Source organism: Rana temporaria, chromosome 2 (genome assembly GCF_905171775.1).
Source record: "Rana temporaria chromosome 2, aRanTem1.1, whole genome shotgun sequence".
Classification (NCBI taxonomy): Eukaryota; Metazoa; Chordata; class Amphibia; order Anura; family Ranidae; genus Rana; species Rana temporaria.
The window spans coordinates 256310446-256334205 of NC_053490.1; the positions used below are offsets into that span (position 1 = coordinate 256310446).

Here is a 23760-nt window from a genome sequence, read left to right on the forward strand (position 1 = left end):
GCCTTTCATTTTTCTGGGCACAGCATTCAGAGTTTAGTTCCTCTTTAAAAATGTAAGCAGTAACCTGTTTATATAGTTTGCTGCATCTGGGATTTCCAATTCTCCAGCCAAAACATTTAGAATTATGTAGTGGACTGCAATTCTGTAGGGAAGACTGGGCTTCCTGTGTGAGTTTACTGTATATTGTCAGATTTCAGGACTCCAGTTCTAAAAAAACATATAGTTAGACTAAATATAGATTTTTTTTTAAGGTAGTATAGGTGGTAGTATTGGACTACTTTAGGTTGGGAGGTGTAGACAGGAGGAGTAAGTGTATTTCTCTTAAATATATAGCATATCTTTGTTTGCGTGCACCCGTTGGCCAGCAAAAGAGCCAATCACTGAGTGGGGCAGACTCGATGTCTGCTGGTCACCTGCGATCGGTCCCCACAGTGACAGAACGGGGATCTGTCTGTGTAAACAAGGCAAATCTCCGTTCTGACAGGGGAGATCACACAGATCTTGTCTTTCTGCTAAGCAGGAAGATGGATCTGTGTGTTTCCCCAGTCACACAGTCCCCCTTACAGTTAGAAAACACAAACAGGGGACACATTTAACCCCTTGATTGCCCCTGATGTTAAACCCTTCCCCGCCGGTGTCATTAGTACAATGACAGTGCATATTTTTAGCACTGATTACAGTAGTAATGTCACTGATTCCCCAAAAAATTTGATCTGTCCACCGCAATGTTCTGCAAAAAAAAATGATATAATAATAATAATAATAATAATAAAAATGCCATAAATCTATCCCCTATTTTGTAGGCGCTATAACTTTTGCGCAAACCAATCAATATACGCTTATTGCCATTTGTTTTACTAAAAATATTTAGAAGAATTCATATTGGCCCAAACTGAAATTAGTTTTGACATTTTTGGGGGATATTTATTATAGCAAAAAATATTCTTTGTTTTTCAAAATTGTCACTCTATTTTTGTTTAACCACTTCCTTACTGGGCACTTCCTGCCCAGAGGACTTTTTGCGATTTGGCACTGCGTCGATTTAACTGACAATTGCGCGGTCGTGCAACATGGCTCCCAAACAAAATTGACGTCCTTTTTTTCCCACAAATAGAGCTTTCTTTTGGTGGTATTTGATCACCTCTGCGATTTTTATTTTTTGCGCTATAAACAAAAATAGAGTGACAATTTTGAAAAAAAAAAAAAAAGTATTTTTTACTTGTTGCTATAATAAATAGCTAATTTTTTTTGTTATCCTCATTCTAGGCCGATACGTATTCTACCTATTTTTAGTAAAAAATCGGTTTGCGCAAAAGTTATAGCGCCTACAAAATAAGGGACAGAATTATTATTATTATTTTTTTTTTATTTTTTACTAGTAATGGCGGCGATCTGCGATTTTTATTGCGACTGCGACATTATGGCGGACACATCGGACACTTTTGACACATTTTTGGGACCATTCACATTTATACTGCGATCAGTGCTATAAATATGCACTAATTACTGTATAAATGTGACTGGCAGGGAAGGGGTTAACACTAGGGGGTGAGGAAGGGGTTAAATGTGTACCCTATATAGTGTTCTAACTGTGGGGGAAGGGGGGTGACTGGGGGAGGTGACTGATCTGTGTCCCTATGTACAAGAGACACAGATCGGTCTCCTCTCTCCCTGACAGCACGCTGTCTGTGAGAGCCGGCAATGAGAGATGATCTCATATGTAAACATATGAGATCATCTCTCATTGGCCGCACAGATCGCCTAGCAAACAGACCACTCTGATTGGCCTTTCACGGCGATCTGTGATTGGCTGTGTCCAAGGGACACGGCCAGCACAGAAGTTCCCCGCTGCGCGCGGGGAGCGCAGAAAGGGGCGGCCGTAAAAACACGGCGCCCCAGAAAAGTAGAACCACCATGCAGCCGTTTATAGTCGTACGGCCGTCGGGGAAGTGGTTAAAGTGCAAAAACAAAACAAAAAAAAAAAAAATGCAGGAGTGATCAAATACCACCAAATAAAATCTCTATTTGTGGGAAACAAAAATAATGTCAATTTTGATTGGATACAGCGTCGCACCACCACGCAATTGTCAGTTAAAGTGACACAGTGCCGTAACGCAAAAAATGGCCTTGTCATTAAGGGGGGAAATCTTCTGGGGCTGAAGTGGTTAAAAGTCCTGCACACTGCATGTTAAATAAAAAAAAATAAAAAAAAAAAATGCACCTCCCGATTGAAATGAATAGAAAACGCATAATAAACACATCATACATGCATCCACTGTGTGTTTTTGGTCACATGTCCAAATTTCACAGGTGGATGCTGGTAGTCAAGAATTCAGAAAATGCACCAAACATATATATGTGTTTAATGCGTTTTTTAGCAAAGCAGTGTGATAGGGCCCTAAAGTACAGCTCTATGGAAAGGAAGGAAACATAAGCCATGCAGAACACACAAGTATATAACAAAGCATATTCCAATGGTGTACTTGCACTGTAAAGTCACAAGAATACACACCGCCAAAAAGACTGGTCACAGCAAACATAGCAGCCATTGTAATTCCTAGGACAAATCCCATTTAGCAGTGCTCTATCACTTCTCGTTCAATCAGTCTGACTCATGCTCCATTTTCTGGCTGAGGCACTTCACTACAGGTGGAAATAACAAGCTGACAGGATGTAAGAGCAGAGCAGCAGCTGACATCAATGCTCAAGGCTAGGACACTGCAGTCTGCAGCAGCCAAGTGCATTAGCCTAGCTTAATCTTCCTGGTAAATTGGCCTTATTTATTGCACAGAACTACATTTTGCTTAGATTATCTGATATCGGTTTCCCACTCTCTCTAAGTTACTTTTGCTAATGATGGATTGCAGTAGTGTACCTACACCCAGGGTTGTGGTTCGGCGTTAGTACACAGCTGTCTAGAGACAATCACGACAGTTTATCCAACAATATCTGAAAGGACAAGCGTGAATTTTCGTTTAATCAGTTCAGCATTTGTCCACAAAAAAATGGAAGATAAAGACCACACATGCTCGGAAACAAGAGAATACATTACAACACATTACGTGACTTCCCAAGTTGTATTCTGTCCGAGAATTTTTGTAATGTTAATAACCACTTAATTTTCAATATGAGACCAGCATGCAACAAAAAACAGATGATTATTCGCCTGATAATCTCATTGTGTGTACGTGGCATAAGGGATTGATTTACTAAAGCTGGAGAGTGAAAAATCTGGGAGAAGCTATGCACGGTAGCCAATCAGATTCTAACTTCAGCTTGGTCAATTAAGGCCCACACGGGTGCCTCCACTAGTGGTGATTAAGGATGAGCTCCGGCGTATTCGCATAGTCCACGTGCAGAGCCCGCCAGGAAGTCGGCACCACACTGCGCTAATCACAGGCAGGGAGACATTGTCCCGATGCTCGGCTGCAGAGATTGGGAAATGTCTCCCTGCCTGTGATTAGCGCAGCGCGGTGCCGACCTCCTGGCGGGCTCTGCACATGGACTGTGCGAACATGCCGGAGCTCATCCATAGTGGTGATCAAATAACACCGAAGGACAGCTCTATGTGGGGGGGGAGGACAAACATTTTATTTGAGTACAACGTTGCATGATCACGCAATTGTCGGTTAAAGTAACGCAGTGCCGTATAGCAAAAAAATGGCTTGGTCAGGAAGGGGGGTAAATCATCCAGAGGTCAAGTGGTTAAGACAGTGTTTCTCAACTCCAGTCGTCTAGGCGCCCCAGCAGCCAGGTCAGGATTTACATTATTTTGCACAGGTGGTTTGATCCGTTTCACTGCCTCAGTAATTACCACAGCCGTTTCATGCGAGTGCTAATTCACACCAGATGCAGTTCCGTGTGCTTTTTTTTCCTGCACTAAACATGCATACACGCACAGTGTTTTCCATGTATTCCAATGGCTCAAGTTCACACCAGTACAGAAACTGACCTGGAACTGACTGAATAGTGTGAACTAGAGGCATTGGAAAATATGGAAAACGCTGCATGCATTTTTAGTGCAGAAGAAAAATGCACAGAGCTGCCTCTGGTGTGATCTGGCACGGGTTCACACAGCAAAACGTACTCCAGATCTGTCCTGGATGCGTTAATACATGCATGCTTTTAATGCATTCTGGTGCATTCCAGTTGCTTTATTTTTTATTTTTCCTGATTTAATTTTTTTTCTTCACTATACTAGGGTCCAGTGTGTTTTTCATGCGTTTCAGTGCATTTTTGATATGTTTTACTTTTTTCCAGTGCAGGAAAAATGCAGCATGTTCTACTTTGTTTTCTGGAACTGGAAAGGTATTGAACTGACTGTACTGGTGTGAACTATGCCATTGGAAAACATATAACCTGGTTTTCATACGTTTTTGATGCAGAACAAAAAACGCACTGGACTGCATGTTTTGTGAAATAAATAGTGTTACTGCAGATAAAGTGTGCATATAATTCTGTAATTTGTTCTGTTTAAATTAACACTAAAATTATGATTCTGGTACAAAGCATTACAAAGTTATTTACAAACAAAATGTTATTCGAATGGAGAAAGTGAATAAGGAGTTAGTTATGGCTAATTTGAGTAAACTAAGGCTGGGTTTCTCCACATCCAATTCACATGTCAGGAGATTGTGACCGTCTCTATGTGGAGCCGGTTCACACACCTCCGGAGCGGCTCCAGTGCGGATTGCAGAGGAGTCATGTGCCTCTTCTGGTCTGTTTCAGGTCCGAATTCAGCCCAAAATTCATGCTCTACGCATGCCACTGAAAAGTGGCCTCTGCAGTGATGGAATAATAAATTAAGGCTCATTCACACCGTATACCACTTTTATACCATCTGAACCCCTCTCATGTCATACTACCCACCACCATACATTTTGCACCCCTCTCTTGTACATACTACCTGCCACCATACACTCCACACCCCTTTTAACCGCTTCCCGACAGCCGCACGCACATATACGTCGACACAATGGCACTCCTGGGCAGAAGGATGTGTGTGTGTATATATGTGTATATATATATATATATATATATATATATATATATATATATATATATACGTCCCCTTTAAGGAAGCGCCATTGTGTACGTGCACGCCCGCCACAAGCTCCATGAACCCGACCACGGGTCCCACGGACTCGATCCCCATGGGGATTCCCGCAATTTTTCTCACGGAGAGATAGAGCAGGGAGATGCTAATGTAAACAAGCATCTCCCCGCTCTGCCTAGTGACAATGCCACTGATCACTGGTTCTTGCAGTCAGTCCCCTAATGACGCTCTGTGGTGTGTGGTGTGTGGTGATGTGGGATTGGGTGTGGAGCAGCAGATCACTTGGTGTGTCAGTATGCTGTGTGAAAAGGTAGAAAAGTAAAAGTAGAAGATAAGTGTGTGTGTGTGTTGAAATCTCTCTTTTATTAAAAGGTGTACCACCTTGTTACAGTGAAAATAGTAAAACATTTTTCAGGTGAAATTTAGAAAAATTGTCATGGGAATGCAGGCCGCACCATTCGTCTTTTCCCCTGAATACATAAATACTTGCGTAATAAATAATTAGACACACAATTTTTTATTGGCTAAAAATTTTGGTCACGGCACAATTATTTAATAATAAATAATATAATAAATGTATTCAATCCATACATAGCTAAAAACAACTTATTCCTCTATAAATTTCACTCAGTCATTAAGGACTCAAGCTAAAACACTTAAAAATAACCACAAGTCCCCGTTTATTTGAAAATGGGGCGGCTGCATGCCCATAACCTCGGGCTCATATCCTTTCGCCCTCCTTTTTTCATTCCCACAAGAACAGAAATATATATTTTTTTTAAATGCCCCTTTTGTGAGTCTATCATGTAATTTATTACAAATATTTGATATTTTAAATGATGTCTTAATTTGTGAGATGTAAAACAGCCTTTTAACCACTTCCCGCTCAACGTACGTCATATGACATTGTGGACTTTGAGTTGGGTTATCTGGATGGTGGGTGCAGCTACAGGCATCATCCAGATATCATTTTTTTCGGCAGGCGTAAGAACAGTCATAGCAGCATTTCAGCCACTTGATCGTTCTTACAGGGGGCAGGAGTGGAAGCCCCCAACCCCCCACCCGCTGCCCTCCGATGCTTCTAACGGCTTGCCTGTGCGATTGGCGAGCCGTAGAAGGAATCCACCAACGCCGCAAGTTGGGCATAAAGATTTCCGGTGACCAGATGGTTTCCAGCAATCTCTATGACCTTCAGAGGCCTGGGTGCGATGTTATGATGTCACGGCCCGGTGGAAGTAAACATTGCTGGGGACTCGGTAGGAAAGGATGAGATTGTGTTTTTTTTTTTTTTGATCTTTTTTTGATCAGTCTTTCCTGCCTCGAGTAGAGAGAGGACCTATCACACCCTATTCCTATTACAAGGGATATTTACATTCCTTGTAATAGGAAAAAGAGTTTTAATTTTTTTTTAAGGGAAAGTGTAAAAATAAAAGAAACAATACATCTATTTTTTTTTTTTTCAAACTCGTACACAGAAGCAAATGCATACGTAAGTCGCGCCCCCATATGTAAATGACGTTCAAACCACACGTCGGTTATCGTTGTTAACATCAGACCGGGAGCAACAATTATATCCCTAGACCTTCTCTGTAAGGCCCCTTTCACACTGGGGCGAGAGGCGCGATGGCGGTATAGCGCCGCTAAAAATAGCGGCGCTATACCGTCGGATTTGCCGCGGGATTCGGCCACTAGCCGTGCAGTATTAACCCCTGCTAGTGGCCGATAAAGGGTTAATACCGCCAGCAATGCGCCTCTGCAGATACGCATTGCGGGCGGTATTGCCGCGGTTTCCCATTGTTTTAAATGGGAAGGAGCGGTATACACGCCGCTCCTCTCACCGCTCCAAAGATGCTGCTGGCAGGAGATTTTTTTTTTCTCTCTTGCCAGCGCATCGCCTCAGTGTGAAAGCCCTATGGCTTTCAGATTGAGTATGCAGTGCAGGAGTTTTTCAGGCAGTATAGCAGCGCTATTTTTGAGTGCTGTACCGCCTGAAAAGCTCCTCAGTGTGAAAGGGGTCTTACTCTAAGCAGATAACCTGTAAAAAAATGTAAAGCGTCGCCTTTGGAGATTTTTAAGTACTAACGTTTAAGTACCAGTTTTAGGGTGGATTCACACCTATGCATTTTTAGTGCTTTTTTCATTTTTTAGATTTGGACTACAGTCCATTTAACATGGTTTCCTATGGAACACAATCTGTTGAGCAAATATGCAAAAAGCGCTAACAATGCATAGGTGTGAATCCAGCCTTAAAGCATGACATGTTGGGTATCTATTTACTCAGCGTAACATCATCTTTCAGATTATACAAATAACGTTTTTTTTTTTTTAATTATTACTTTTTATTCATGAAAAAAATTATTGCACAAAAACTGTGTCACGTAAAAAGTTGCAACGACTGACAATTTATTCCTCAGGGTGTCTGCTATTTGGGGGTTATGAGTAATTTTCTAGTAAAAAAAAAAGTAGAAGCGAAGTGTCAGAATTGGTCCAGATGGGAAGTGGTTGCATTTCTTGTGATGGCAGCAGCAAGATTGGTACTGCTTGGACCTTTTGAAGAAAGGAGTAAACCCCAAAAGCTTGCCCTGATAATGTAACGGTTAGTGCAAATTAAAAGGAGATAACACTTTTCCCAACTGTGTTGTTACAAGTGCACTAATACGTCTACAATCACTTTAAGCGTAAGCTATGAAATAGAACAGGAGCCGGTCTCTCCGGTTAAAGTATTGTAAGCGTTAAGATTTCAATGTCATTGACATATGTCCCTTCTGTCCCCAGGGATGGCAAATAATGAGACGTATGTAGTTCCCCACCTCTGACTCAGTCATCAAGCTGTCCTTGTGACGTGCACCAAGCTCCTGTGTGTCTGCCAGTCCAGGTCTGTGCTTGTTTGCAGCTGTTCACTTGACTGCTAATTGAAACCTTTATTCAGCCTTTGAGTGATACTAGTTGTCTTGTGTTTGCCTCCCTTTTCTAAAAAGCAACTGATCTTTTCAAACCTGCCTCTGAGCTGAAGAAATAAAGCGCAATCCTAGCTGACACCTACATCTGCTTTGGTAAGTTTCCTTTCAGTGCCTGTCACTTATTTGCCTTATTACAGCTCTGCTTTGTGGCAGCATTGCATACTGTAGGTCCTGGATTTGTTTTCTTGCCTTTATTTTGTCATTAGACACGTAAAAAGCTTCTGTTTATTCCTGGTTTTTAAGGTTTTTTGATTTTCAAAAATTTTTTTTTTTTTTTAACTAATAAAAGTCAATAATGTAAGATATTTTAAAAAAATTACTTTCCAGTATTGGTTATATGTATTATAAAATATGTCTATTTTATATATATATATATATATATATATATATATATATATATATATATATATATTTTTTTATATATATATATAAAAAATTGAAAGTAATGTGGAATGAGTTGATGCATGTTGCCATACATTTTTTTTTTTTTTTTTTTTTTTTAAGACACCTTGCTCTGTGTTTGATGGTCTACTCACCCAAATGTAGCACGCAGGGTATTTTTTTTTCTACCAGCTACAATGCATTGTTGGTACTAGGACACAATTTAAAATGATGTATTTGCTCATATTTGTGCATTTTGCACATGTTAGAAATCCGTGCATATCATGAGAAACTGCTACCGTATTGTGGCTGTTTGCGATCTGAGATTATTTAATGCATTTTAAGGCCAGTACATAAATGCATTAACCCATAGTAATTTATCAGCAATAATAAAAATACTAAGGCAGTTGTTAAGCGATATAAAGTGAAATCAAATTATTATGGGTTACTGGCTGCACTTTACATACCATGAATGCTTTTTCTGCTGACTTATTCAAAGAACTATCTTTATATGTCAACATACTGTCTATGTATAATTTGGTAACAGCTCAAAGTGAAGAGATGTGCAATAATCAATATTTATCAAATAAAGAAAATGCTTTTATTATATCAGCATTGTAGTAGTTATCTGTTGATCAATCCTGGGTGTCCGATTTTCATGGCTTCAAGAAGCCCCCAGACAATGTCCTCTCTAAATGTCAGATAATTGACTTTAAAGGGGTTGTCAACCCTCATGTTTTTTCACCTCAATGCATCTTATGCATTAAGGTGAAAAAACTTCTGTTAGCTGCAGCCATTGGCTCCCGCTGCTGTCAATCCAATCCAATGATGTGGGCACCTGGGGGCGGGGTCGAGTCATACATTCGGTGGCTATGGACGCGAATGAATGACTCGGGAGCGCACCCGCAAGGTAACCCCCCCGGGAGAGCGTTTCTCCTAGGGGGTTACCTGATGAGAGGAGGAGCTGTGAGTGCCGTGGGGTGACCCCAGAAGTCACGGATCGGGGCCACACTGTGCAAAACAAATTGCACAGTTGAGGTAAGTATGATATGTTTGTTATTTTTAAAATTAAGCTTTACAGCCACTTTAACTAGAAGTAAAGGCAGAGCTATGTTTTAGTTTTTTGGTTTTGGAAAGAATGGTGAGAGGTTAGAACCATTGCCCGGTTTTATTGCGGAGCAGTGGTGGCCCATGCATTAGGGGTGCCCGAGTGCCGGCCCCTCTCTCCACTGCCGCCACCCCCATGTTCTATCCAGTCCACAGCCGTCACCCCCTATCCATGTCACTGGTCCCTTTCAGGATGCCGGGCGCATGAATTGCAGCGGCAGGGTTGTTTTATTTTTTAAAGCACCTGTTTAGAGCAAGAGGCTATAATAGGCTTTCAAATAGGGTGCTACAAGCCCACCAAGCTGTTTCAACAGCGAATGAATATTCGCTATTGAAACACTGATCCTCAATCCGGCAAATCAGAAGCGGGTTTGAGACCCGTTTTCCGATTGGCTGAAAAGAGAAGAGTCCCAATTGGCCACCAAGGAGGAGGGAGGAAGCAGAAGCCATTATAATGCCCGTGGAGAGCAGGAGAAGGGGAAGCCGCCGGTGAAGCGCCGCCCACCATAGTTGGGGTAAGTGCACCAGACCTGGGGGTACTATTTGCCGCCCCCCAAAAAAAAATTACAACCAGCCGCCACTGTTGCTGAAGCTTTAATTGCTGAAGTCTCAGTTAAAAGACTTTATCACAGAGCCTACTCATTTCGAGGTCACAGAACACCCCCCTCATCAGGGCCTAAAGTGGGCTGCATGAACCATCTGGAGACAGTGTGCTTCGTCACTTGTCTGTTTCTTAAAAACAGTAGACAATGTATTGAGTGCAGCATATATTACTTCCCATGTCAAGCTCTTTTGAAGAGGGTGTTCTTCTGACCCCTGAAATGCATTGTATCCGTGATCAAATCTTTTATCCTATTTTGGAATAAATTCATATCTGGAAGACTAACTTCTGGGCGTGGTGCTTCAGATGTACTTACAAACCATGGAAACTGAAAATTTGTCATTGAGAAACTGCCATCATAGAAACCAGAAATTCGTCCAATCAGTACTACTGCTCCTATAGCAATTTGATAATTCTGGAGTTTCAGCATAGCCTTGGCATTTTTTTTTACTTCTGTCTGTGTTAGGGAGGTTTACTCTGATTGTCCTGACCACCAACAGAGATGAGCTTGAACATCCTCCTAACTCATCTTTCTCTGGAGCAGGATTCCACATTTGCAGGGGGTTTTTCCCACTTTATTTTACGTCATTCCCTTCCACCCTGCAGCTCATGTAAACAAATAGGTGGGCTTGGAGAGTTGGAGTAAAACAAATTGCACATTCAAAGTTCAGCAGATGCCCAAGCTCGATACTAATCCCTAGTCAAATTAAGAGTAATGCCCTGTACACACTATCGGTTCGTCTGATGAAAACGGACCGATGGACCATTTTTCATTGGACGAACCGAAAGTGTGTGGGCCCCATAATTTTTTTTTCCCATCTGTGAAAAAAAATAGAACCTGTTTTAAAATCTTCGTATGATTAAAAAACCGATAGAAAAAAACGATCGTCTGTGGGGAAATCCATCGGTCAAAAATCCACGCGTGCTCAGAATCAAGTCGACGCATGCTCGGAAGCAATGAACTTAATTTTTCTCTGCACGTCGTTTGTGTTTTACGTCACCGCGTTGGACACGATCAGATTTTTAACCGATGGTGTGTAGGCAAGACTGATGAAAGTCAGCTTCATCGGATATCTGATGAAAAAATCCATCGGTTTGTTTTCATCAGACGCATGTGTACAGGGCATAAGGGTATAGACAGGCAATCTAACAATGGGGACACTTGTTTATGTGATATAATTTCACTTCCTGTGGAGTCTTAAAGAAGGGAGGTGAATTTGTCCCCCCCCCCCATCCAAAATAGCTTACATGTTAACTTTTTTACAGTACATTTCTCTTGCAGCATTACAAGGAAGTGTTCGTGTTTAATCCCCTCTGTCAGGGTCTCATACAAGAGACACGTGCAGGCAATGGGCTTGCATATTTTGTCTGCCATCGATCTGTTTTATGAGACCATGATTGGCACTCTCCCCCTCTGCACAAAATAAACAAACCTAAGACCCATTTTACACAGGCTTTCTAATTTGGTGAATCTGTCAGCTTTTCAGGTGGTCCTGTCAGAAGCTCCATGCAGGTTCTGTTCATTCTCATTTTTTCCAGGACATAACCTGATGGATTGGAGGTGGTAGCCTGACACACAACCGCAAACAGCTGCTGTCAAAATGCAGACAAAAAAATTAGCAGAACTTGCCCATGTGAAAGGGCCCTTAAGTTCGAGCACAGTCCAGCACAGCAAGGAAGAGGTGACCAATTGTCTACACCAGTGTTTTTCAACTCCAGTCCTCAAGGCGCCCCAACAGGTCATGTTTTCAGAATTTGCCTAAGGCCCCTTTCACATTGAGGAGTTTTTCAGGCGGTACAGCGCTAAAAATAGCACTGCTATCCTGCCTGAAAAACTCCTGCCCAGCTACCTCAATGTGAAAGCCGAAGGGCTTTCACACTGAGGCGATGCGCTGGCGGGAGACAAAAAAAATCTCCTGTCAGCAGCATCTTTGGAGCGGTGAGAGGAGCGGCGTGTATACCGCTCCTTCACCGCTCCTTCCCATTGCAAACAATGGGAAACCGCGGCAATACCGCCCGCAATGCGCCTCTATATAGGCGCATTGCGGGCGGTATTAACCCTTTATCGGCCGCTAGCGGGGGTTAATACCGCACCGCTAGCGGCTGATTTCCACGGCAATCCCGGCGGTATAGCGCCGCTATTTTTAGCGGCGTTATACCGCCACCGCAGCTCCCGCCCCAGTCTGAAAGGGGCCTTAGATGAAACGGCTGTGGTAATTACTAAGCCAGTTAGCAGAGGGAAGGCGATACTGGCTGTGGGTTATGGATGCTGCACACCCCTGATAACAACTTAGTAGAAGGAAATGGTACCCCAAGGGGCTTTGCGCAAAAAATGATAATGGATTCAAAAGTTGAAGAAATAATTTATTTAAAAAAAAGGTTCATAGTGAAAAGAGGCGTTCTAGTGGGATCAAGACATGAGTTCCATAATACAATTTAAAAATATATGCCTATGAATAGATACAACCATATGAGTTCATGTAACAATGAATTAGGTAAACTTGTGATAGAAACCCCGACACGTTTCAACCTTTGATAATGGAGGTCTCTTCAGGGGGAAAAGATTGAAAACATGAACTCTGGAAAAAGATACATATAGATGATATTTGTTAAAACAAAAAGTAAACCATATAAATATTATACAGTAGAATATATACAATAATTTTTCACCATATTGGCGTAGGTGAGGCAGTGGAACTGATCAAATCCCCTGTGCAAAATAATGGAAATCTTGAAAACATGACCTGTTGGGGTGCCTTGAGGACTGGAGTTGAGAAACTTTGGTCTACACCAGGGATATGCAATTAGCGGACCTCCAGCTGTTGCAAAACTACAAGTCCCATCATGCTTTTGGCTCTGGGTGTAATGCTTGTGGCTGTCAGAGTCCTGCTATGCCTCATGGGAATTGTAGTTCTGCAACAGCTGGAGGTCCGCTAATTGCATAACCCTGGTCTACACCATGGGTGCTCAACCGGTGGCCCTACAGCTGTTGCAGAAGTCCCATGAGGCATTGCAAAGCTGAAAGTTACAAGCAAGACTCCCAAGGAATCAGCTGACAAATTCCATGGTGAGCGAAAGCAGATCTGGCCCATGTGAAAGGGGCCTAATCCACCATACTACAATGTACCGTATTTATCGGCGTATATCGCGCACTTTTTTGCCCTGAAAATCAGGGCAAAATCGTGGGTGCGCAATATACGCCGATACCCGCTTTCCCGCGCCGAGTTTTGAATACTACGCCTACATATACCGAGCGCAGTACACTCGGGTATAGTCGGCCAGTCTCTGCTTCTTCCGCGGTCACGTCCTGGACGTACAGGACGTGAGCGCGACAGTTGCCGAGCCTGCCCGAGTGTACTGCGCTCGGTATATGCTGGCGCAGTATTTAAAACTCGGCGCGGGGAGGACGCCGGACCCGACGAAGAGGACCCCCGAAGCCGCAGACGGACGCCGGATTCGCCGATGGATGCCGCGCAAGACACCGAAACTGTAAGTACAAAAAACACTTTTTTTCCACAGGAATGGGGGCAACTTTAGGGGTGCGCGCTATACGCTGGAGCGCTCTATACCCCGATAAATACGGTACTTGTGTTTTAGTGCAGTTGTGAGTCAACTATGTGTTATGATGTAGTGCTTTATTTCAAATGGTACAGGTTAATTTTTTCTATAAGTTGAGGTGGGCTGAAAGCCTATTCAGAATGAATGAGATGCATTAACGTAAAGCTCCTCAATGTACAAAAATAGACGTGCTAACGTAACGCGTAATGTAAATGGGCCCTCGCAGTTAGAAACTGACAAGCTTTAAATGTGTATTCTCTTTGTCGGTGCAATATATTTTCCTGCACAGTATGTAAAGAGTGCAGCTGGAGATCTCACAGATCTTCAATGTCAAAAGCTAAATGTGCTTTTCTGGTTGTCTTTTTCTACAGCCTTGCTCATCTGTCACCTGCAATCATCTCCATCATGCTTCCTTATTGTCTGAGAAATCCATACAAACAGCCTGACTCTGGTCAAACAGAATGTTTGTTTTGGGCTTGTGTGTGTGATGATTATTTAAATAAACAATCCAGTATAAGACCCTGTTCACACCTGTGCATTTATATGTGGTGTGATTAAAATAAACTTCCTTGCTGCATCTTTGATTTGCTTTCATAAATACGCACGTTCTACAGAGCTCAGTGATAATGTGCCCTTAAATGAAATACACTGCACAGATGTGAACTGCCCTAAGACTGGGTTCATGCCTGTGCATCTGCGTTTATGTGTTTTTGATGCATTTTTTTATGTGCTCCCATTACAGTTTATGGGGGCCAAAATGCATTATGTCATAACAAAAGAAGCAAAACTGAGAAGAAAAGAACTTAAAGTGGTTGCAAAGAAACTGTATGATAAACATACCATCCCCTCCATTCGCTAACATTATGTGTCCAGGTGTCTGAAATAAGGTAGAAATCAGTATTTTTTTTCCAGGGCGTCTCCCAGCACTGCATGGCTCTCTCCTCTCCCAGGCAGACAACTACAGTGGGAGGGGCTGAGAACTCACACTGATGTCAACCGGGAGAAAAGGAGAAGAGAGGTAAGCAGTTATGTGTAACGGCTCTGGTGAACGGGAGTGAACCTCAACTGCGGATAGGGGAAGAATTCAATGCACGTCTTTATGTGAGATTTCAGTACTGGGCCCCAGGTGTCACTCCAATCAGACAACAGGAGTTTGGGGGGTCACTACATCATCTCTCTCACATAAATGAATGTGTTGAGCTTCTAAGGGTGGAGGAATTACAACATGCGTTCAACCCCTAGCGTTAAAATAATATGAACATTTGAGGTTTCCAATGCACTGCTGCAAGTATAGTGATTATCAGTACGGGACCCCAGGCGGTTGTATCAAGAAACGGCGCTGATCCGCAGCGCACTTCCGCACTCCAGGCTGGAACGCACGCCGAGCCGGGCGATGACATCATCGTGCGGTTGCCGTATGCGTTCCAGCATGGAACGCAATACGGCGCGACAGCACCTGTAACAGTACCCCCCTCTTAAGGGATACCCTCCCGGGGATCTCAATACGTGGAGGCTTATCAAAATAAGGGGTTTCAGCAGTAAGAATTTTTTTATATACTTACTGTAAAAATTAGCGACCCCCCCCCCCCAAAAAAAAGGCACAGAAAGAAATAACGGTCTATTCACAGACGCAATTTCTGGAGCTCTGATGCCCCCCCCCCCGGTATCTGGAATATTGGAGAATGTTCTAGATCTAGTGGGCGGAGTTGAGGAGGTGCTGTCGTGAATATTTATGGAACCTCAGCCAATCCCCAGGGGACTGAGAAATTCCCATAAATAGACATGAGTCATGCCAGCAGTGGACTTGGTGGAAGATGGAGATGGGAGTGCTGAAGAGAAGCCGTCGGCAGCCAGTATACATGCAGCCAGTGACATCACTGGTGCATGCTCTCTGAAGAAACGGGCAGGGGTGCTGTTTCTTCTGAGCTCCATGCCGTGATTATGGAGTGACATCATCGTAGCCTCGGCCAATCACCATGCTGGAGCCTGCGGACCAGGAAGAAACGGCAGGAAAAATGTCAGCTGTCTCAGAGGTGTAAGTAAGGTAAGTATTACATAATGAGCTAGAATGTGATGCATACTAGATCATTATGCCTTTGTCTTGCAGTTTTTTTTTTAACAGGTTTTACAACCTCTTTAAATGACTGTGTCATCTGAGCCAGCATCATAATTCAAGAAATTAATACTGACATAAGTTGCCCCCCCCCCCCCCTGTGCTCAAATGTGTTTTGTTTCGATTTGTTTAGTTAAATTCATTTTCTGAATTTGTTTTGTTAAAATTCGATTTAAATTTTCTGACCGCAATTCAACCAAATTCGGAAAATTCAAATGGAATTTGAAGAGAATTCCATTTGAGTTTGACTTTATTCTATTCGAAATTCAAATTTTGGAAGATGCTTATATTCTTTCTATGCAATGGTTTTTCTATTATTTCCTATTCTATTATATTCTGTTCGAATTCAAATGTATTGTATTCAAAATCTGAATTTAAAAAGAGGGTTATATTCTTTCTATTCTATTGTGGTTTTTTATTTTTTTTATTCTTTTATTTTCTATTCTTTCAATTTTATTATATTGTTCTATTCTAATTTTTTTTTTTTTTTTCTATTCTATTCCTGTTTTGAATTTTATTTTATTTGAAATTCGAATTTCAGAAGATGGTTAGTCATTCTATTTTATTTTATTTTCTATTCTTTTTATTTAGTTTTTATTTTCAATTCTATTTTGTCCTGTTTCATTCTATTCCTTTATTTTCCATTCTATTCCTTTATTTTCTATCCTTTTTGTCTCCTGTTATTTTATTTTCTATTCTATTCTTTTCTTTTATATCCTAGTATATTCTTTTCTATTTTATTATTTTCAGAAATTCGAATTTGAATACAGTTGGAATTTCATCTGGAATTTTGTTTCCCATGTGCCCTCCTGTGATCTCCAGGAGAAGTAAAAAGCTGAAAATCAATGTATGGCGCCTGTAGTTCAACAGAAGTTGATCTATTTAGGGCCGAAACAACTAATTGACAACTAATCGATTATGAAAATAGTTGTCAACTATTTTCATAATCGATTAATCGGCCAGTTGATTAGTTGGCCTGTATATAGTATGCATTATTTGTTTACATATCAGGAAATACAGTGCAGCACACATACAGCTCAGTACCCCATCCATACATGTCACTAAGTGCCTGAGAATTTGTGAAAGTGTGAGGAGCAATGCCTCATGGGACATATAGTCCTGGGCAGGAAGTGAGTGGTTCTAAAGGCAGAAGTTTTTTTACCTTGCTATAGCGGACGCTCTATACTATACTTTGCAGCTTGCTATTGAGGCACTCTGAAGGCAGGAGGAGCCAGAAGCATCGGTGAGGGACCCCAGACGTGGAGGATCCATAGTTGCCAACATTTGAAAAAAAATTCCAGGGACACTTTGCAGCACAGCTATTAATTACCACACTCACTTCCACGAAGCTCCACCCACTCTGCATAATCTTCGCCTACTTATCAGATTATAGGGTCTACTCAATAAAGAGAGAATTACAGGAAATTGAAACGGGAATGGGTGTTAGGAAGGTGACAGGGAGGATGGAGATGACAGGGGTGGGTGGTAGGGAGGTGACAGGGAGGATGGAGATGACAGGGGAGGGTGGTAGGGAGGTGACAGGGAGGATGGAGATGACAGGGAGGATGGAGATGATAGGGGAGGGTGGTAGGGAGGTGACAGGGAGGATGGAGATGACAGGGGAGGGTGGTAGGGAGGTGACAGGGAGGATGGAGATGACAGGGGAGGGTGGCAGGGAGGTGACAGGGAGGATGGAGATGACAGGGGAGGGTGGCAGGGAGGATGGAGATGACAGGGGTGGGTGGCAGGGAGGTGACAGGGAGGATGGAGATGACAGGGGTGGGTGGTAGGGAGGTGACAGGGAGGATGGAGATGACAGGGGTGGGTGGCAGGGAGGTGACAGAGGATGGAGATGACAGGGGTTCGTGGCAGGGAGGTGACAGGGAGGATGGAGATGACAGGGGTGGGTGGCAGGGAGGTGACAGGGAGGATGGAGATGACAGGGGTGGGTGGCAGGGAGGTGACAGGGAGGATGGAGATGACAGGGGTGGGTGGCAGAGAGGATGGAGATGACAGGGGTGGGTGGCAGGGAGGTGACAGGGAGGATGGAGATGACAGGGGTGGGTGGCAGGGAGGATGGAGATGACAGGGATGGGTGGCAGGGAGGTGACAGGGAGGATGGAGATGACAGGGGTGGGTGGTAGGGAGGTGACAGGGAGGATGGAGATGACAGGGGTGGGTGGCAGGGAGGTGACAGGGAGGATGGAGATGACCGGGATGGGTGGCAGGGAGGTGACAGGGAGGATGGAGATGACAGGGGAGGTGGTAGGGAGGTGACAGGGAGGATGGAGATGACAGGGGTGGTGGTAGGGAGGTGACAGGGAGGATGGAGATGACAGGGATGGGTGGCAGGGAGGATGGAGATGACAGGGGTGGGTGGTAGGGAGTTGACAGGGAGGATGGAGATGACAGGGGTGGGTGGTAGGGAGGTGACAGGGAGGATGGAGATGACAGGGGAGGGTGGCAGGGAGGTGACAGGGAGGATGAAGATGACAGGGGAGGGTGGCAGGGAGGTGACAGGGAGGATGGAGATGACAGGGGAGGGTGGTAGGGAGGGGACAGGGAGGATGGAGATGACAGGGGAGGGTGGCAGGGAGGTGACAGGGAGGATGGAGATGACAGGGAAGGGTGGCAGGGAGGATGGAGATGACAGGGGAGGGTGGCAGGGGAGGATGGAGATGACAGGGGAGGGCGGCAGGGAGGTGACAGGGAGGATGGAGATGACAGGGGAGGGTGGTAGGGAGGATGGAGATGACAGGGGTGGGTGACAGGGAGGATGGAGATGACAGGGGTGGGTGGTAGGGAGGATGGAGATGACAGGGCTGGGTGGTTGACAGGGGAGGGTGGTAGGGAGGATGGAGATGACAGGGGTGGGTGGTAGGGAGGATGGAGATGACAGGGAGGATGGAGATGATGGGTGGGTGACAGGGAGGATGGAGATGACAGGGGTGGGTGGTAGGGAGGATGGAGATGACAGGGAGGATGGAGATGACGGGTGGGTGACAGGGAGGATGGAGATGACGGGGTGGGTGGTAGGGAGGATGGAGATGACGGGTGGGTGACAGGGAGGATGGAGATGACGGGTGGGTGACAGGGAGGATGGAGATGACAGGGGTGGGTCGTAGGGATGATGGAGATGACAGGGGTGGGTGGTAGGGAGGATGGAGATGACAGGGGTGGGTGGTAGGGAGGATGGAGATGACAGGGGTGGGTGGGTGATAGGAAGTGACAGGGAGGTGATAAAATGTATGACAGGCCTTGGAGGTGGGATGGTGGAATGCCAGGAACAGGGGGATGACGAGGAGCATGATGATGACAGGAGGTCTGTGTGTGTGGTCAGCAGGGATGTTCGGGGCACCCTCAATCAGGCAGTGACGTCACAGGATTTTCAGGCAGCGCCGCGGACTGTCAGTACCTCTCTGATGATCGCTGTTTTTGGCAGGTGACAGGTCTTCCACACTACGGCCGTCCGGTCCATCCAGGAGGAGAGAAGGTCAAGGAGCTGCTCGGCGGCGGCAGTCATTATCCGCGCTCTGCACAGCACACGGTAGGAGATCCGCAGAAGGGGAGCCTGGGAGGAGCCGGGGGAGGGGGAGCACATGTATCCACCCACTGACTGGATGCTCGAGGTTGTGACAAGCTCACAGCGCCTCCTCTCCATCCACAGGACTGCGCAGCGGTAACGACTACCGCACCTGCCTTCCCCACTAGCCGGGACAAGTCCCGGCAGGCTAAATTAGCCGGGACTAGGTCCCAAATAACGGGACTGTCCCGTTAAATAACGGGACTGTCCCGTTAAAAACGGGACAGTTGGCAAGTATGAGGATCTGTGCTGCTCTGTGCAAAACCATTACACAGAGCAGATAAGTATAACAAGTTTGTTTAAAAAAAAAAAATCACTTTAAAGACTCTGTGCAGGGAAGATCAGCATCTGACACCAGAGAAAGTGGAGGTAATTACAATTACTGTAGTTGGTTATTTATATTTACCACTGCATATGGATATTTAAGAATAAATTGCCTTTTTTTTTTATTTACATATCAACTAAATTGTACACCACATGTTTTTTAAGATTATCCGATTAGTCGATTAATCGAAACAATAATCGGCCAACTAATCGATTATGAAAATAATCGTTAGTTGCAGCCCTAGATCTATTTAATCAGCACTGTCTGCTATAGGCTGCAATGCTGATTAGTGTATTCTGCTGTCACAGAACAATAGCTCAGTGGAAAGGATAGAATATGTGGATGGAGGGAAATCTCTGGGCTGCCTTATTGTTTGTATCACAGAGAAAGTGAATATATATCCAACATTTGCAGTAGCTACCAAAACAGAGATATTGGGGGAATCTTCCTATGGGAACCATTGTGCTCATGACAGAATGCCTTCCCATTGGAAAGATATCCTCTCACTTAAATCTACCAGAAAGGAAGTGTAAATAAATTTCCCTCAGACACAGTTGGTTAAAAAAAAACTATCTGACTTGAGGTTTTACACCCAAAATAATAATTAAAAAAAAAGTTTGGGCTTTAAAAAGACCAAATTATATGGAAATAACTGTAACATGGAATATACAATACTATATTAAATTATTTCTTTTAACTTACTCATCGAGTTTTAGGCTGGGTTCACACTATTTTGAATTGGATATGGGTTCACCGCATCCAATTCACATAGCAGGAGATTGTGACCGGTTCTCTATGGAGCCGATACACACATCTCCACAGCGGCTCCGGTGCCATTTGCACATGAGTCCTGTGCGTCTTTTGGTCTGTTTTCAGGTCCAAATTCTGCCAAAGATTTGGGCTAAAATCGGACCTTAAACAGTGAACGAGGATGCAGCAGACAGCTGCTGCGAGCCACTGCGTGTTCTAGTGTGAACCCGGCCTTAAAGCTGAGTTCCCATTATGTCTTTGCAGTAAATCTTCCCACACAATGGGCCAAATTCTCAAAAATCTTGCTTAACTTAACTTTAGGGAGTTAAGTTACACTGCCGCAATTTTCCGAAATTAAGTACCGATTCTCAAAGCACTTACCCGGAAAATTGCGGCAGCGCAACTTAACTCCGTCCGTCGCAAGGCGTTCCTAGTTTAAATGGGCGATTCCCATTTAAATTAGGCGCGCTCCCGCGCCGGACGTACTGCGCATGCGCATGACATCATTTTTCCCGACGGGCAGCGCGCGAACGTAATTTACGCCGGGCTTTGTGGATCGTGACAGGACAATAAAGTTGCGTCGGGGAAAAAAAAATACGCGCCGGGAAAAAAAATTCAAATTTAAAAAAACGCGGCGATCGAAAAAAAGGTCTGGTTTTACATGGTGGACTAACTTTCCACATTGTAAAACCAGCCCTAATTTTGCGCAAGCAAATCGGAACTTACGCAGAAACCACAATGCTTAAAAGCTTTGTGGATCTGCTTAAGTCCTCATTTGCATACGCAAAGCGGCATTTCAATGAGAAATGCCCCCAGCGGCGGATGCGGTACTGCATCCTAAGATCTGACAGTGTAAGTGTCTTACAGATGTCAGATCTTCTGACTAGCTTTGGAAAAATCCTTTTGAGGATCGTTTCCAAAGTTAGGCTCAGAGATATGCAGGCTGAACAGCAGTTCCGCCTGCGTATCTCTTTTGAAGATTTGGCCCAATGTTCTTAAGTACATAATACATCACTTGTTTTGTACGGATCTGAGGACATCTATGATCTTGTATGAAGTGGAGCCTAGAACAGAACATTGCTTGCATCATTTTCTGATACAGCTGACACTTGTTTACTTTTGTCAATTTATAGATTAGGGTATTTGTGTTTTTAAGTCAAGGATATAACTTTCCATATGTGCACAAACATCCAAAGTGAGAAAGTAAAGCCAATCGCTTTTCTATGAAGATTATTCTCTCGTGTGCTTTTACATTCTTTTTATTAGGCATTGTTAATGTATGCTGCATAGTAGGGATTATTAAACTAACCGTTGCTGCTGTTGGCTATAGAGTAAAATTGTATGTATCAATTCCTTATGATAGATTACATTTCATACACTTGTCATAGCTGTGTCTTATGTCAAGATGCAAAGAGTCTTTTGCCCCGTACACACCATCACTTTATGTGATGAAAAAAAACGACATTTTCTGTGAAGTAAAAAATGACGTTTTTGAAACTTCAATTTTCAAAGACGAAGTTGCCTACACACCATAGTTTTTCTCAATGTTCTAGCAAAGCGAGGTTACGTTCCACCACGTTTTTCCATTGAAGCTCGCTTCATAAGTAGCTTCTGGGCATGCGCGGGTGAAAAAACGTCGTTTTAAACGACGTTTTTTGCTACACACGGTCAATTTCTGTGAAGTAAAAGCTGTCATCTCCATCCTCCCTGTCACCTCCCTACCATCCTTCCATTTTGCTTTTAAATGTCCTTATTTCTTCTGAGAAATCCTCACTTCCTGTTCTTCTGTCTGTAACTACACACAGTAATGCAAGCTTTCTCCCTGGTGTGCAGAAAGCCTCTTTAGGGGGGGAGGGGGCAAGCAGGAGTGTCAGGACGCCCACTAACACACAGCTCCCTTCTCTATCTGCAAACTAGATAGCGTCCTGACACTCCTGCTCGCCCCTCCCCCCTCAAAAGGCTTTCTCTACACCAGGGAGAAAGCCTTGCATTACTGTGTGTAGTGTAGGTCAGTAGGTCAGTGCCCGACAGTGTCACCTATCAGTACCCATAAGTGCAGAATATTAGTGCATACATGGGTCCCTATGTGATTACGGGTGTCAGCGGATGAACATCCGCTGACACCCGTAATTTGTCCGCCTCCGCAAAGATCCGCATTTGCGGACGGAAGAAATCCTATTTTTCTTCCGTCTCCCATAGGGGAGAGCGGAGGAAAGACAGGGCGGTCCCTGCACAATGTGCGGGGACCGCTCTGTCAGCTGCCAGCTCAGCGGGGATTTTACGGAGGATCCCCGCTGAGCTTTGTGGACACACGAAGCGGATCATTACTGATCCGCCCGGTGTGAAAGGACCCTAACTGAAGTATGTTTGTTTTTTTATTTTGTTTTTTTAGGCTCACTATTTAAATGATATCCCTATTTAAAAACCTTACAAGTCACTCTGGATATCGCATGTTCTAGTAATATTTGTATACTAATTTCTAAAGCCCCATACACACTATCAGTTTTCTTGCAGGTTTTTCTCCTCAGGTTTACCAAAACCATCTAATATGAGGTCAAACCTTAAAGCGGGGGTTCACCCAAAAAAAATGTTTTTAACATTACATTCAGCCGAGTTGTCAAAATGATAATCGGCTGTTTTTTTTTAATTTTATCCCTGTACATACCGTATTTTTACCGTCGCTTCCGGGTTTGTCTTCTGCGGGACTGGGCGTTCCTAATTGATTGACAGACTTCCAACCGTCGCATACTGCACGTCACGAGTTGCCGAAAGAAGCCTAACGTCGGTGCGCAGGCGTCGTATAGAGCCGACTCGCAGTCCGGCTTCTTTCGGCAACTCGTGACGCGCTGTATGCGACGGTCAGAAGCCTGTCAATCAATTAGGAACGCCCAGTCCCGCAGAAGACATACCCGGAAGCGGCGGTGAAAATACAGTATGTACGGGGATAAAATAAAAAAAAAACAGCCGATTGTCATTCTGACAACTTGGCTGAATGTAATGTTAACTTTTTTTTTTGGGTGAACCCCCGCTTTAAGAGTTTCAATTTGTATGCAATCAGGCAGGCCCTTGCACTACATGGTTTTGGTAAACCTGAAGAGAAAAACCTGCAGGGAAACTGATAGTGTGTATGGGGCTTAAAATACAAATAATGTCAATTTAAAAAAAAAAAATTGTAAAGCTTTTTATTTAGGAAGTACAAACTACAAGATGGAAGGAATCTGTAGAAAGTATTTGCACTTCATTAGGTTGACACATTCTCTCAAGCATGCAGTTGAGCCACGTTTGCAGGTGCAGCTAATGAAAGGAATTGTATGGTAGTAAATGAT

The 23760-nt window shown here is 43.8% G+C and overlaps 1 protein-coding gene across 7 annotated transcripts in view; it reads left to right on the forward strand.

The window, feature by feature from the left end:
- The first annotated feature begins 2655 nt into the window (after positions 1–2655).
- RPH3AL (rabphilin 3A like (without C2 domains)) overlaps positions 2656–23760 on the forward strand; it is a 258215-nt gene continuing 237110 nt past the window's right edge. For 4 of the 7 annotated variants that reach the window (XM_040336810.1, XM_040336811.1, XM_040336807.1 and 1 more), the window contains exons 1-2: positions 2656–2765; positions 7832–8109. The gene's annotated coding sequence lies outside the window, so the exon portion shown is untranslated. The remainder of the gene's footprint in view (positions 2766–7831; positions 8110–23760) is intronic. The other 3 variants (XM_040336812.1, XM_040336814.1, XM_040336809.1) reach the window with 2 other exon arrangements.